Source organism: Halichoerus grypus, chromosome 10, assembly GCF_964656455.1.
Source record: "Halichoerus grypus chromosome 10, mHalGry1.hap1.1, whole genome shotgun sequence".
In the NCBI taxonomy this organism is placed as follows: Eukaryota; Metazoa; Chordata; class Mammalia; order Carnivora; family Phocidae; genus Halichoerus; species Halichoerus grypus.
The window spans coordinates 5,177,627-5,189,352 of NC_135721.1; the positions used below are offsets into that span (position 1 = coordinate 5,177,627).

At 45.6% G+C, this 11,726-nt stretch overlaps 1 long non-coding RNA gene across 4 annotated transcripts in view; it reads right to left on the minus strand.

The window, feature by feature from the left end:
• LOC118549936 (uncharacterized) overlaps window positions 1–10,923 on the minus strand; it is a 36,599-nt gene extending 25,676 nt beyond the window's left edge. The window contains exons 1-5 of one of the 4 annotated variants that reach the window (XR_013441572.1): window positions 10,449–10,923; window positions 10,321–10,369; window positions 9,627–9,750; window positions 2,956–3,108; window positions 1,011–1,354 (exon numbers count right to left, since the gene is read on the minus strand). This is a non-coding gene — a long non-coding RNA (uncharacterized LOC118549936). Of the gene's footprint in view, window positions 1–1,010; window positions 1,355–2,924; window positions 3,109–7,097; window positions 8,693–9,626; window positions 10,370–10,448 lie in introns of those variants that run through there. The other 3 variants (XR_013441570.1, XR_013441571.1, XR_013441573.1) reach the window with 3 other exon arrangements.
• Between the last annotated feature and the right edge of the window lie 803 nt (window positions 10,924–11,726).

Genomic DNA, 11,726 nt, shown 5'->3' on the forward strand with positions numbered 1-11,726 from the left:
ATTCATTTTCCACCAGGAATTGTGAATGGCAAGCAGCTGTTGAAAAACAACATTTTGATGAGAGGTAAAAATGATGCAGAAACATATGGATAAATTTTTCTTTAAAATAAACACAGGCATTAAATCAAAGGGGAAACTTGATTGACAGAGCTTATTCTGTTGGAAAAGACTGAAGTGCTCCTGCCCTGAAGTAGAGCCACACTCCCCTCTGTTCCGTTGGGTGTAGCCGAGACTGCTGGTCATCCTCAAGGCCCCTTCGCCCCACCCTCCATGATGTGGACTTGTAGCTTGTGCGTGACTGGAAGCTCTACCGAATTGCCCGGTGTCTCCCAGGACTGGCATCATGGCGGCTAAGTTCTCCCCCATGTATGAACAGAAATGATGTGCACCATTTCTTCTGCGCTAGACTCTGTGGGAGTGCCTTTCCCAGGCTCTCTTTCTCTTCCTCCAAACTGAACCCAGATATGGCAGTGACCTAGCTTCAACCATGACAACACCCCAGGGAAGGGGTCAGAAACTTTTTTGGTAAGGGACCAGAGAGTAAATATTTAAGATCTTGTGGGTGGTACAGTCACTAAGGCTACTACTCAATTCTGCCATTGCCACAACAAAGCAGTCATAGACAATGCCTATCAAGTGACTGTGTGCCAATAAAACTTTATTTATAGAAATAGATGGCAGACCTGGAATGCTGACTCCTGTACTAGGGAATAGGGAGCCAGAGGATGGAGAAGAAAAGCTTTGGAAAGAATCTGATTCTATGAAGGACCCTGAGGGACAAGTCTGCCCTAACACCTTGTTTTGCTAATATCAGGACAGCTATATATGAAAGAAGAAACTTCTCTACTCTGTAAGCTCTAGGTTTACAAGAATCTTTGTTACAGAAGTCTATTTTTACTCTAATACATTGTATAAATAGAAAACCCAAAAGTAAAATAAAAATAAAGTAAAATACCCTCTCAGGAGAGCTTCATGATCAACTAGATTAATAAAATGTGTGCAACAGAATCTCTGGGATACACCTGTTAGTACCCTCTATAATATCTAGAATGAGCTGTGAACATAGTGTTTAAATTATGTTTTATGTCTAGTTTATTATTATATTATCTTCAAAACTATTGTTAGAATAGCTGATGTTCCAAGCTGCATTCATCAAAACATGCTTAGAGAAAAATAAGATCTTGGACCATGTATGGGTAGTATAAATGAATAATTCTGTTGCCCGTGTTATGGAAAATACATACAAATTATAGAGTACTCAGAAGGGTAGATTATATCTATGCCATGCGAAGTATGGTGGAATTGAGAATGCTTAGTCTGGAAAAGAAAATGTACCAGCTCCATCTGCCATTAGCTAAAAGGAAACAAGGAAGAAAAATTTGCTTTGAGTAGCCCTAGCAAGTAGAACAAGGTAGACATTTCTACAGATTTTGCTCCCTGAAACAATGGTTGAGATAAAAGGTAGTCCACGTTCTCCGATATATAAGAATGCTGTCTTCCTTCGCTTTCATAACAGAATTCAGTTTTTATTTCCACTCCTTTCCCCACTACAGTGAGTGGTGGAAACTTAGCCTCAGTTAGCTCATTGTCACCCCTCCCACAAGGTATATCTAAGATTAGTGCAGGCTTCACCTGTTTCTAAAGTGCTGGGCACGTGGGGATGGGGTTCTCTGGTCTGCGTGTCATTGCATCCCCACTGACCCCTTTTTCATGACCCCATCCCCATCTGCTGTGTGGTCACTAGTCCACTGGGGGCACTGCTCTGTGTCCTCTTTCCTTTCAATGGCCAGCTGTCCCAGGCCTTCCAATTCACTGTGTCTGCTCAGACTGCTCTCGAGCCAGGGAAAATACTATAATTCATTGGACACAGGGTCCTATTTAATAATTCAAAATATCCTATCGTACTATTGTATGCCCGAGCTGCAGCGTTGGGTAGATCGCCTTGCAAGGTAGTGAGTCACTCGTCATTGGAAGCCAGCCAAGCTCATGGACCATTTGTCTGGTAGGTTGTTGAGAATTTCAAGCACTCTATCAGAGGCTAGTTCAGTGGGAGGTGATATCAGATCAATGGTTTTTCAACCAGACCACACATGATAATAACCTCTGGTGTTTGTTAAAACATTCACTGATTTTCTTACTCTATTCTGAGATATACTGAATTAAAATCTTTGGGGGCGCCTGGGTGGCTCAGTTGGTTGAGCGACTGCCTTCGGCTCAGGTCATGATCCTGGAGTCCCTGGATCGAGTCCCGCATCGGGCTCCCTGCTCGGCAGGGAGTCTGCTTCTCCCTCTAACCCTCCCCCCTCTCATGTGCTCTCTCTCATTCTCTCTCTCTCAAATAAATAAATAAAATCTTTAAAAAAAAAAAAATAAAATAAAATCTTTGGGTGTGCAAGGGATGGTTGGTATTTTGAATAAACTCGGCAAGTGATTTTTATCCAGCCATCTTATTTTAAACACGCTGACTTTCCCATTTGATCCTGAGATATTCAGAAAAAGACTGGTGTTCTAACTGATATCAGCAAAGGCTTACCAAATCAGACACATTACGCTCTTCCTGAAAGCACTGTAACATACAACCAAGAAAGACTCTTTTTGTTTATGTTGTTAATAGCAGATGTAGCAAAGCGACATCACACGTGCCTGCTTAATATTATCAAAACAATTATTCATGTATTCATCTTAGTTCAGTATACCGGGTGCAAACTGGCGCACAGATCCCGCAGACATGGCCTTCACGACTGCAGAAACAGAAATCTGTGTCACGCGCAATAAATCATCCCCAGCCTGCGTCATTGTGCCTCCTGACCCAGTGCATGCTCACCGAAAGATAAGGGGAGCATAACTTTTGATGCTCTCTGGGGACAAGTGGGGTTCTCATCATCTGGGGGCCAGTGATAGTGAAGTCTGATCCCATTACTTACATTTCCCCAGAAACGTGGACTGAAGTCTCACCTTCTGCTGAGTGGCAACAGCCCATGTGAAGAAATGGCAAAGACCACAGTGAGATACGTCCCTCGGAATTGTTTTCACTCCATCAAACAGTGAAGCCGGAACAGACGAAAGCATGACATAACGTTCGAGTCTAATGATATTGTCATTCATTTTCTAAAGTTCAACAGTAATAAAAAAGAAAATGAAAATGTCATCAGAAATGGCCCTTGTTCTGTATTTGATTTTTTAAAAGCCTTGTTAAAAAGTAAATAATTTAGGGGCGCCGGGGTGGCTCAGTCGGTTGAGTGTCCGATTCTTGATTTTGGCTCAGGTCATGATCTCCAGGTTGTGGGATCAAGCCCTGTGTCAGGCTCCACACTGAGCATGGAGCCTGTTTGGGATTCTCTCTCTCTCTCCATCTGTCCTTCCCCTGTTCACACGTGTGCGTTTTCTCTCAAAAAAAATAAAAAAGTAAAAAATTTAATTAAGAGACTATTTGGGTTAAGAGCTTGGATCTGCAGTCCCTCAATGTCCACTTAGTTGAGGGGCCTTAGGGCTATTACTTACACTTTCTGTGCCTCAGTTTTGTCACCTGTAGGATGGGGTTAACACTAGTGCTGGCCTCATAAGGCCATTGAAAGGATTAAATGAATTAAAATGTAATGTCTTTAAGGAACTTAGTAAACCCTATATTATTACCTTTTTGTTCAGCAAATATTTACTAAGTGATTGTTGGGCAGGGGAAAGAGAAAGTTAACACTGAAGAAAACACATCCCTGCCTTTCCTCTAAGAAAGGAATTCATCTACAAGGTAGACTCCAGTGTGGGCTAATGGAAGATTCACAGTGTGAGGAAGAGCCACCCATGGATTCTACCAGGGGTGACCAGAGATACATGGCATGAGATAGCTGAGCATCTCAAGTGTCCCACATGGCTTCCATTTTGTGACTTCTCACTACCTTGTAGGAGGTGTAATCTCCTTTCATGAGAGGAGGAATGAAGGACGGAAGGAAGGAAGGAAGGAAGGAAGGAAAGAAAGAGGAGGCTTATTTTTAACCATAAAGAACTAAAACAGAACAAACACACGAAGACAACAAAGTTCAATAATAAAATAGCATCCACAGATAAATATTGGTAATACTTATCAAGTCATCATTCTAGACATTTTCTCTCCCTTTCTCCTTCTCTGAATAATATGTATAGCTCTTTCTGAATATACACACTGTAGCCAGCTAGATATAGATATCATGTATGTGTATATATTCATCTCCATATAAATCAATATATGTATATCTCTTATCTCTTATCTATCTCTATCTATCTCTCATCTCTTATCTCTTATCTATCTCTCTCTCTATCTTATCTTATCTCTATATCTATCAAGAGACAAAACAGCCATAGGAATACTATACATACTATGCATGGTATTTCTAATCAAACATATTCAATTAAATTTAACTTGAAACTGTGGCGCCTGGGTGGCTCAGTCGTTAAGCGTCTGCCTTCGGCTCAGGTCATGATCCCAGGGTCCTGGGATCGAACCCGGCATTGGGCTCCCTGCTCTGTGGGAAGCCTGCTTCTCCCTCTCCCACTCCCCCTGCTTGTGTTCCCTCTCTTGCTGTCTCTGTCAAATAAATAAATAAAATTAAAAAAATAAATAAATAAATTTAACTTGAAACTAACAAAAGACAAAATAATTAAAGGAAAATAAAGAAATGTAAATATTTAAAATTAACATTTTTTCACAAGAGATATTTCTAAAAGAACACTCCAATGTTAAGAAAAGTTTATAGGAAACATGAAGAAGATGAAGTTATGAATGATTATTTTTATTTGCCTACTTTATTAGTTTTCCACTTCTACTTACTTCCTACTATAAAAAGTTTGAAAACTTAACACATTTCTTCTTCTCACCTGCCCTCAGAGAGTAAGAGTTTGAGATCATTTCTGGACAAATTGAATTTGAAGTGGCTGTGAAATTTCTCAAAGGAGATGGAAAGCAGACAGCTGGATAATTCTGAAATTCGGGTTTTTGAGAAGCCTATGAAAAGGAAGGGACCATCACAGGAAAAGGAGGCCCTGAAGAATTGGAGTTATTAAACTCCGTGGTTCTTTATAAAAAACCAAGTAATATCAACAAGCCCAAGAAGAAAAGGAATGGATTTGGCAACGTGAAGCGGTGAAGCCCTGGCCCCTGTAGAGAGCAATGTGGACCCATGTCAACAGGGCAGGAAGCACTGCAGTGGGTTGAGGAGTGAATGGAAGGGAAAGAGTATTACCAGCCAGTGTAGATGAATCTTTCAAGAAGGGGATACATGCGATGAAAAAAATATAAACCCATGACAAATGGTGATCTAGAGGAATATTTAGTAATATGGAAAAAGTTTATAAGAGGTTACTAAATTATAGACACCATTTAGAGAATAAAATATAATCTCCACACTGATCTCTAACCATGAGACATAGGCTCTTCCACTGGTGTTTCAGCATCTTTTTTGGAAAAACATGATCTCCTCTAATTTGTGAAAAATTTAAAAACATGTCTGTAACAAGGAAGGCCTGTGTGAACTCTAAAGAGTACCTCTAAAGAGTAACCCCAGAGTGGGCCTGGCAAGTAGATCTTATATAGTCACTGTGAAAAGCATGCATTGTCTATAACAAAGACTAGATCTACAATAAGGCAGGACAGGTGGCCACTCAGCAAGTGACATTGGATGGGCAACATCATGATTTATTATCCAAGTAAGACCAGCTGTGACAGTGAACAGAGGGATGTCCTCACTGGGACGCTGCACAGGCAGAAACCGAGACACTCTTGGGAGCCGGCCAGGATGCATGGTCCTAGGGATGAAGGAGGCAGAATGGAAATCCTCACCCATAGCACCCCACAGTGTTCCAGTGCTTAAAATCTCCACAAAGAATGACCCCTTTGGACTCTATTTACATATGTGTACATATATGTAGATTATATAAAAATGTAAAATACATTTTATATTAAATCAATAGAAATGTGTTTTACCTAATTATTTTTGCATCGTACCAAAGTTACAAGAATGGATTCCATTCTAGAGACAGGGAAGTACCCTCTGAGGATTTTGCCTTTGAGGTTTTTAATATACCATATTTCTGACAGCTTGTAACCAATCAATCAATCAAAATTAATTGGATAACTTTTTCTTATTAGTGCTAATACTCTAATTTTTGCCTGGTATCTTGGCAGTCAATATTCATATGTCCAAAGAAGCATGAGTCTTCAATTTTGAATATATAGTGAAAGTCCTTAATGTATAGGCATTAAAAGTGACATAATAGCTGAAAACACCTCTCTGAAAAATAGAATAATCAACAGTGTTTTATTACTTGCAATAAACTTACAATGAATGTTCTTGTTAAACACGCACATTCACACACACACACAAATCCCTTCATAGTATTAGCAATAATCCTTTAATTTGTACATCTCTTCTCATTTAAATTTCAGTATGTAGAGTTTCCTTTCAGTTACCCCTAAAGGGTGAAGACGGAGCATTAATCCCCACGTCCCCATCACTCAGCCTGGCTCCTGAGGCCTGATGGGCACTCTTGTCGTTTAAGTTTCATTCTGACAAGGCTAAGCTAAGCTTACCTTTGAGTTAAAAACAAAAAGCTAACTTGCTATGAAAATTAATAATGTCAGGCAGGGAAATGTTCATTGTAGCATACGGGACAGGCTGTTCTCAAATACTTGAGTGACCACTACCGTGCTACCAAAACCGATCCACTAATTGCCAACCATTCACTGGGATTCGTTACAGGGAGGCCCGAAGACTCTTCCCAGACTCCACTCGCCAGAGGCCACAGGCGTGAAGCTGACACAAAATCACACACACCCGTCCTGCACCCCCACCACCACACGCACAGAAACCCCAGGGTTCCGCAAGTTCTCTTCCTTCCCATTCCTTCCCTGTCCATCCTCTTCCCTCCACGGCCTTTTCTGAGTTGGTGAGGTATTTCTGCATTTTTGCAATGCTCACGGACCAAGCTGCCTCGACAAGGATGGTTTCTCTCTTCTGCTTTTTTGTTTCCCCAAAGCGTCTAGAACAGTGCTAACACATATTTTATCTGATTTATGATCTCTTTTAGCATTAGAACATATTTTCATTACTTTATTTTTTAATATTTTTTAAAGATTTTTTTTATTTGTTTATTTGAGAGACAGAGAGAGAGAGAGAAAGCAAGCCGGGGCCAGGGGCAGAGGGAGCAGTAGGCCTCCTGCTGAGCAGGGAGCCCGATGCGGGGCTCGATCCCAGGACCCTGGGAGCATGACATGAGCTGGAGGCAGACGCCTAACTGACTGAGCCACCCAGGTGCCCCTATTTTCATTCCTTTAAATCGTGGTCTCTTTTTGGTCTCTAAGGATTCCTCTTGAGCCAAAATCCAGTGTTGGAGAGAATCAGTGCCCGGGTTTGCATGCTGTGCCCCCGGAAAAACAGCTGTCATAGGCTCCGTGGTGGGAAGAACAGTGGCAATAAGGGAAAAAAAAAAACCGCTGGAATATCAGTCACTCCATCTTCACAAAGCAACTTCTCCAAGACCTTTCTCCCCAGGTGCCCCACAAAAGGGGTCCAACGAGTCCTGACAGGGAGAGCAGTGCCAGCCCGAAAGACCATGTGCGGGCAACCCCCCAAGGCAGTGGCCATGTCTGCCACTCGCCTGATCCATCCCTGCTCCTTCCGGGCTTCAGTTCCGCCTTCACTCATGCATTGGACAAGCTGAGTGAGGGAGTCAAGGATCCCGAGGAATGCGGTATCTGTCTCTCAGTTTGCAAAACTGTAACATGGAAATAAAACGCCTTCCTCCCAGAATTGTGACTGCCAAATGAGACAATTTATAGGAAATGATGCAATAACATTTAAGTCCTATGGAAATACAAACATGTTAACATTATTGTCAAATGCAGAGCCTCCCGAGGGACGGTGGTCTCCTGGTCTGCTCACTACACGGTGGCGGAGAAGAGCCTGGGGAAGCACGGTCTCCACGTGAACTGCTACAGCGGAGAGCTGAGCGAAGTCAGGACAAGGGGGTGGTGGAGGCGGTGAGGATCCATGTCAGGTGGGGAGATGAGCAGTGACCCAGTGGCCAGGAAGGAACCCAGGAGATAAGGGGGTCTGAGCTAAGGAACTCGAGGTCTGACACCAGATCGGATACACCTGCAGTGTGCCCCTGGGTGGACGTGGTTTCTGAGTGGCCTTCCAGGGGGTCCCCAGAAACAGAGCAGGGAGCTCTCCTCTGTGAGGACATGACGGTGACCCAGCATGCATCCCTCGTCCTCACAGGTTGGTGCAAAAGGTGGGTGGTAACAGGTTGTGGTCAGAATGTGAATCAGCTCAGTCCAGTAGAGAGTGCCAATAAGAGGAGGGACGGGTACATGTCCTGTGTGTCCCCTCTGCTGTCCACACTCGGGCCCAGCACTCTTTTCCTCGGCACCAGACGTGCGGTGGGGTCCCCGGGGCTGTGCTTGCCGTGAGCAACTCGCATCTCCCATGGCTCTCATTTCAAGGTGCTGACACTGAGGCCCGGAATTTCGGGGACTTGTCCAACATCACCCAGCAGAGGGCAGGTCCGGATGAGCACCTGTTTTCCTGGCACTTGCTCCCACATTCCCTTGGATGTACTAGAGTCTTTGTGTATTTAGCAGGTTGGAAAGAGCATGAGAAAGATTTTGAAGATTTTCCTAGATGACCTCAATTTGGCAATTGCATTTTCGCATCCGTCATACCTAATGATCCAAAGGAAGATCCAGTAACTAAGCATATTTTGTTCTTTTTGTTTTAAAACTTGTGCAATGGAGTTTATGTTCCTACTTATTCAAGGAGAAGCATTCACCCTGACACCTGTTGGCTGGAAAGCATCTAGGAGACTCCAGCATTCACTCCACCAAAGAGCAACCCTGAAGATGAGTCAGCTTCCTGATAGAGGTCCAGCCATAGTGCGTGGGAGCCAGCTGCGGGTCTGCAGGAGAGACGGATCTGACCGAGGGGTGGCCCTGGCTTCAGTACCCACCCCCTCTGTCACCCTTGAAGGTCACTTAGTCTCACTGAGCCATGGCTTCCTCATCTATAAGAAGGAGTAGGTCTGCCTCAGGGGCTTGTCATGAAGCTCAGGTGGAACGAGGCCACGAAAGCGCTCGGTAAATCGCAGAGCACACTCGAGACACAGGAATCCCTGGGATTCTGGAAACTCGGGGAGGCCACATCCTCATGATCATCGGCATCCTTGTCACAGTGGCTTTGGTTTCTTCAACTTTGTGTAGCAGCGACTTTACACCTCATTTCACTCCATTCTCAGGGTGACCTTCCAGAAGGGGGATTATCACCTCCCTTTTACAGATGTGGGGACTGAGCTCACAGTGGGTCCCTAAACCCTGGGGCTTTCCGATGCAGGTCCGAGCCCAGCCATACCCCCTAAGTCCGTGCATTCCCAGTGAATGTCAACGGTTCCTCCTCCTGGATCACGGTCCCCACAAGCAAACAGAGCTTGCTGCGGCCCCTCCCATTTGGCCTGCACTGGGCCCTGCTTGCTCAGATTTCAGCCAGTCCGTGGGAACTGGGCCAGCCCGGCAGGGAAGAACATTCTGTGCTAGCTGACCCACTGTCCCCTGGGCCACTCTCCACTGAATCAGTGCCCTAAGCAGAGCCTGTGGTAATTCTTACCAGCAGAGCCTGAGGTCAGGCTGATGGGATGAAGTGCTCTAGGCCTGGCAACTCTCTTCTGGGTCCTGGGGAAATGCATCCCGGAGCTGGAAGCCCCGCTGTCTGCAGGAGGAGCGCGGCTTCTCTGTGAGAGCAAAGGCAGAGTGGAGTCTATGCATCCGCCGCCCTTCCTCTCTTGCTCCCTCCTCACCACGGGCACCAGAAGGCAGAACTCACGGACCACGAGCTCCAAAGCCCTAGCCCCGGCCTGGCCCTGCTCTCTGGGACCTTTTCTTCAAGGACCCAGAGACGCGCGGTACAGTCCCCGAAGCTCCGCCATGTCCGTTCCTTTCTTTCTGCTCCCTGACCATCCGACCATCCCCGGAGGAGGCAGGAGGGACAGGGATACCATTCCCCGCAAACAAAGCAGGAAATGACTGTCTACGGAGCTGGGCTCCGGGTAGGACTGGCCTGGGGCTACCCAGGAGCTTTCTTTCCTAGCTCCTTGTTGGGCGAGTTCCTCTAGCTCCTTCCTCCCCGTAAAATGGAGCAGGGAGCATCCGCTCACAGGTGTTCCGGGCAAAGGTGTACAAATGCTGCCACTGTGCGTGTGAGCCCCCCACTCGCCAGATGAAAATGAGAGCGACCCCTCGAAATGAGTGTCCCGAAGAAGTGCGCGGTCCTGGAAGGTGACAGGGGGGCATGTAATGCGTACCTCGGATCCATCAACTTGCACCTCTATGCCGGCTCCAGCCTCCTCCAGCCTGCGGTTAGGAAGCAGAAGAGGAAATCAAAAGATGCCCACCCGCACCCCCAAAGTTTCCCTGTGTCCAATCAGCCAACCTCAGTGTCACTGGAACGTGTCTCCCAATGTAGCTGCGCTTCTCCGGTTCTATCTGACTCTGAGATCTCTCCTGCCTGGCCAGATACTTGACCTCCCAGGCAGCCGAGGCACTGGAGTGGGGAAGCTGCCAGCCCAGGTCCTGGTGGGGGACCCTGCTCTCGCGTGTAACCCTGGGCCCCTGTGCCATATGAGACGGATGATCCATGAGGACTGAATTAATTTTTTAAAGGAGAGAGCATCTGCTTTCAAAAGGGTTATTTTCAAAGAACAGTGTGGTGCCGTTGGATGAAAATGTGCTCGCAGCCCTGGTCTCATTTCTGGAGGCTTCCTTTTAAATAGTGACCATGCCCGGGGCCACTGGAGGAGGCTGGCTTCTCCCTCCCCTGGTTTTCTTCCCACTGGAATCCACCCTTGCAGGTCAGATGAAGTCCCGCCCCTCTAAAATTCCTCAGTTTCGTTCTCTCTGCCTCTTCGCCCCATCTTTTAATTTCCCCTTCACTGAATTCCTAGAATACTTCCTATCTGTGCTTTTGTTGGCATTTAATAAATATTATTTTGTATTTATTTTATCTTTTACTCCATGCTTGGCTTTCCTCTCACAAGAAGCCAGATTCTGAGACTTACTCATCTCTGGATTCTTTACAGAATCATCCCCTTGCCTGAGACTTAGGAGGAGCTCAGTAGAAAGCAACCCTGTTGCTTCTTCTCAGAGGCCATACTCATGGCTCTGTCTGCCATGTTTCCTGTTGACCTTAGGACTCCGTGCAAACTCTCTCCTGTGGCCATAAATCTCCCAGAACCACAGCCTTGCCTCTTTGGCCTCATCTGACAGTCCAGCCTCAGGAAGGGCCTTGTGGTCACCCGACTTCTCCATGTCCCCAGTGGCCTATGGGGTAAATTGCAGACTGGTTAGCGCTACAGAAATCCAGGGCAAAGCCTCTTTGAATCACTGGCCTCTGTGTTGTACCCAGATAAATGCAATGTGGAGTTTGCTGATTCTACTTCATGAATCCAGCCTTATCACATAAAGTACAGAGGGGTCTTCTGTAGATTAAATGAGAACGTTTGGTTAATACTACTTGGTTTCACCAAATGTGAATTGGCCCCCCAGCAAGGAATCTTCTGTTAGTGGATGCGCAATTCCCGGGGCCTGGAAGTCTTGACCACCACATGAGTGGCCGAGTAACAGCAGGCAGATGAGATCTGGCTCTTCCTCCAGGACAAACTGCCCAGCAGAGATGCTTAGATGACAGCCAACAAGATAGAAGCTGCTTTGT